The following is a 5,226-nucleotide window of genomic DNA, read 5'->3' as shown; positions in this document are numbered from 1 at the left end:
CATACATATATATATATATATATATATATACATACATACATACATACATACATACATACATATATATATACATATGTATACATACACACATACAAACGTAGCTACAACTTCTCACATGTCTGTACGCGTTAAAGAGGTCCCACGCTAAGCCATTCACCTACGCTTCTCCTACCCGAACCTCAACTGTTGCACCCACCCTGTCAAACACAACACACACATTCTTATAAACAAACACATTCGACCCCCCTCTCCCCCCAATACACACATATATATATATATATATGTGTATGTGTGTGTGTGTGTGTGTGTGTGTGTGTGTGTGTATGTATATATATTCAAAAGATGTGTGTATGTATGTATGTATGTATGTGTGTACATTTCTTGTGTCCCACCCACCGTTTAACAACCCTTCGTCAATACCATCATTTACCCATTACTACCATTATCGCTGCTGTCGCCACTGTCATCACCCCCACGGCTACACCCCCACCGCTACCATCACCACCCACCTAAATCCCTCCCTCGCCAGTCCACTCAACCTACCTTCCTAGTCATACTCTCATTACGGTGTTTTTCTATTGTTCTCTCTGTCTGTCTATCTATTTATTTATTTGTCTATCTATCTATCTATCCGTATACCCATCTATCTATCTATCTATCTATCTATTTGTCTTTCTATCTATCTATCTATCTGTCTGTCTGTCTGTCTATCTGTCTATCTATCTATCTGTATCTATCTGTCTATCTGTCTATCTATCTATCTATTTGTCTGTTTCTGTCTGCCTACCTATCTCTCTATCAATCTATCTAGCCATCCATCCATCCATCCATCTATCAACCTATCTATCCACTTACCTACCTACCTACCTACCTACCCACCCAAACACATATCCATCTATTTACCTATTTGTCTGTCTTTCTGTTTTTCTGGCACTCTCGCTCTGTATTTGTCTCATCTCTCTCTCTCTGCATTATATGTATGCGTAAGACATACCCGCCAGCTGGATTTACGTGGTAGTAGAGACTATTTAGCACAGCTTCTACACTACACCACTCAGATGACATTTTAAATGTTTGAGCAGAGAACTCGAACACAGATGTTACAAAGGGTGCGACAAAACGCCATCTAATTCACCATAATTTATATACATCCTTACAGCAAATGCGCAGTGTTCATCAGTTTAAACTAAAATACTAACTATAACAAAAAACGGTAAAGCATTAACTTTATGAAGTTACCTATATTTTTAGCTTATCTTTATTAGAGCCACAAGAATGACCGTGTAAAATATGGGCGGTTTTTTTGCCCCATGCTGTGTATTTTTAACTTTGGCAACGCCTTAGAGAAATGAAATTATACGTCACTAGACTTTGCGGAGGATCGCACCGGATTCAATGTTTCCTGTTGAACAAAACGCAACATATGATTACCAGAATCCACTGAAGCTAGAAATCATTGAGCCCCGAGAGTCAGAAAGGCTGATCCAGCGCATCTCATTCGCCATCTTCCGGGCCGTCACCTTTTCCATTTTGTCTGTTGGGCCAAGAGGCGGTCAGACTTACAGGAAATTGTACGTTCCACTCCTTATTGTAAAGTTACTCCATATAATGTATTTGCACCGCTCTTTCTTCACACACACACACACACACACAGAAACAAAAGAGAGACTTGACAGTGGATCCATCAACTCCTCAAGGTACTGTATTAGGTTAGCTGCTCTTTCTCTTTTGTCATTTACCTTTTTCGCTCATCCACTTTGCAAAAGAAGAAATGTCTAAACAGCTATTTTCTCTTTCCTGGTGAAAACTTCACAAGGCGTCATACACAATATTTGCAATTCTAAGAGAAAATACACTACTTCAAATCGAGACCAGAAAGCGTCAGTTCAGAGCGATTTTAAAGTGAGGATAACGATTTTAAAGTGAGGATAACAGTTCTAAGTGAGGATAACGATTTTGAATGGAAGAACAGCATGTTACTGCAAAGTGATTATTACCATTTTAAAGAGAAGTTTTGAAGTGAGGAGATATCTCTTCAAAGTGTGACTTGCTATTTTGAAATGAAGGCGTGTTCCTTCAAAAGCACGTGCCCCTGTAAAACGAAGACATGTTCTTTCAAGGAGAAGGAATATCCCTTAAAGTCAAGGGATGTTTCTTCGAAAAGGGGACAGTGATTTTGAGGTGAGAGAATGTCCTTTTGAATTGGGCGCGTGTCCTTTGAAAATGAGCACTTGTTCAGAATGTGGGTATGTTTCTTCAATGTGAGAATAGAGATTTTAAAGTGACCACATGTTCCTTTAATGTGATGATAGCGACCCCAAAATGAAGGCATGTCACGCCATAGTAAGTACTCTGAGAAACATGGATTTTAAAAATATATCTACATATATTTAAGTCACTTTAAACTGAAGGCATATCTCTTTAGAGAGAAAATGGCGATTTTAAATTTTAAACGGGAATAGCGATTTTAAAGCGGGAGTATATCGCTCAATGGTTAGTTACTTCGAAGTGAGGAAATCGATTTCAACGAGAGCACGGTTGTATAACACATGCTAAACATTGCGACAGATCAAGTGTATCGGCTAAATTGGCTTTGGCAAAGTTTGAACTCAGAACATAATGAGTCAGAAGAAAGATAACATATGCGATATGATGTCTGGTGAGGTGGTATATCCTTGTGTATGGTTTAAATCGAGGGTTGTTCTCCACGAATTCACGATTACTTTAAAAAAATTCACAATTGTTGGAGCTATCTTGTAAATTTCCAGGGCCATGATGATCCATGCATGGGAGACATTATCAAAAGCCTTCTTGTACCCTATCCAAGCGGTGCTAAGGTTTCTGCGTTTGGATTTGCAATTTCCAATGACCATTTTATCAATCAGTAATTGGTTCTTACATCCATATGAATACCTTTTACATCCCTTTTGTTCCACTGGAAATAACTTCCTATTGTCCAAGAATTCATATGCTCTATTCACTATTATAGATGTCAATAGTTTATATATGGTGGTGAGGCATGTTATGGGTCGGTATTTTGCAAAGTTAGTAGTTTCTTATGTTTTGGTTTCTTATGTTTACGGAAAAGATTAATACGTAATCCCTTCCGTGAGCCAGGGTTGGACATGACTTCATTGAGAGCCACGGGTAAGTTGTGGTGGGTGCTCATTAAAGAGTTTAGCCAAAAATTTGGAATCTCTTTGACTTGGCGAGCGCTTTCACTTCTTCAGTTGTTATATCCTGCCATTCTTGATATTTGAGGTGGGATTTGGCCGCTTCTATGTCCCTGACCCAATGTGCAGTATGACTAAACCCTTTTGCATTACTTCAAATTATTATTATTATTATTATTATTATTTCATTTATTGGCCACTAGGGTCGACATATAAGGGACAATGCAGTAGACGTGGACAGTGGGGGTTTTACACAAAACAACGAGTACACAATTAAAACAATAACAATAATAATAATTCGTTCGACTAAAGACACAAGGCCTGAAATTTAATTTCGGCGGGCAGGGGGTGGGTAGAATAGTTGATTACATCGACCCTAGTGCTTCACTGGTACTTAATTTATCGACCCCGAAAAGATGAAAGGCAAAGTCGACCTCGGCAGAATTTGAACTCAGAACGTAGAGACAGACTTCGCCCGGCGTGCTAACGATTCTGCCGGCTCACCACCTTCTTTTTTCTTCTTAATAATAATAATAATAATAATAATAATAATCTACCCAATTTTACTCACCATGTCACCGCGTCACCATATATGTAAGGGTCGACTCGAGAGTATAAAAAAATGACATTTGCCCAAGGGTAAAATCCATGGATCCATGGATGTTCTCAAATCGTTGTCTACAATTCAGGGATATTCTCGTATTAATCCATCTCCTACTAGTGACCGTTAGATTGGACCCGCTCGTTCAGATTGAATCAGGGTACATATACAGAGAGAAAGTGACTAAAGCAGGGACTGAACTCACGCTCACCATGTTCGGTAGGACAAGTAACAATAGATTAATGGTGATTTGTGTGTGTGCGCGCGCGCGAAGTGTATGTGTGTGTATGGTTTGTGCGTTGTGTGTGTGTGTGTGTGTGTGTGTGTGGTGTTTGTATGTGAGTGTAACTATGCGTATGTGTACGTGATGTCACTGTGGATACGTGTAAGTGTGTAAGTATACGTGAGTGAGTGGGTACGGTGCGTTTATATGTGTGTGTATATGTGTGTATATATGTGTGTGTGTGTGTGTGTAGGGTGATGAATGTGGTGTGTGTAGTGTGACTGTATGTGTGTGAGAGTGTGTTAAAACGACTAGCTTAATTACCACAGCAACCACTACCACCACCACCACCACAACAACAACCACCCCCACTTCGGAGTCTAATCAATTCTGGTTTCTGTTATCCGCTACCCACATTTCTTCTCCCTATATCTAATCACACAACTAACCCTAACCCTAACCCTACACTCAACCTCATTTTCTTTTCATTCATTCATTCAAACGCACATTCTTTCGCTCACAAATTCTTTCATTCATACACCGTTTTCAATCAGTTGTCCTTTTATTCTTTCAACGTCTTGCAACGTTACTCATTCTCGTATTTCTTCGTTCATTTTTCACACACCGAATTGTCAACGAGACGGACAAAATGCTTAGCGGCATTTCATCCGTCTTTACGTTCTGAGTTCAAATTCTGTCGATGTTGACCTTGACTTTCATCTTTTCGGGGTCGATAAATTAAGTACTACTAGCGTACTGGGGTCAATGTAATCAACTAGCCCCTCCCACCAAAATTTCAGGCCTTAGTAGAAAGGATTATTATTATTATTATTATTATTATTATTATTATTAAGGCGGTGAGACAGTATTTTACATAGGATATGGGCAGTTCCCATGAGCACTATATCTTGAATCTCTGCCATTTTGGGGTTTCCTGGTATCTGAGCTAGTTAGCAATCAGCCCCTTTTGCTATCATTCGTAGGGCACCTATGACAACAGGTATTGTTTTAGTCTTCAGGTTCCACATTTTGCCAATTTCTATTTCAAGATCTTTATACTTTCTCAGTTTATGGTAGGTCTTGAGAGATACATTTATATCGATTGGGACAGTCATATCAATGAGGAGGCATGATTTTTGTCTGAAGTCTTTCAATATAATGTCTGGTCTATTCGCATCTATCTCTCTGACAGTTCGAACGGTGAAGTTCCAGAGGAGTGAGATGTGATC

Source organism: Octopus bimaculoides, chromosome 27 (genome assembly GCF_046866305.1).
Source record: "Octopus bimaculoides isolate indiv1 chromosome 27, ASM4686630v1, whole genome shotgun sequence".
Lineage (NCBI taxonomy): Eukaryota > Metazoa > Mollusca > Cephalopoda > Octopoda > Octopodidae > Octopus > Octopus bimaculoides.
The sequence above is the reverse complement of the archived record's forward strand: the minus strand, read 5'-3'. Positions refer to the sequence as shown.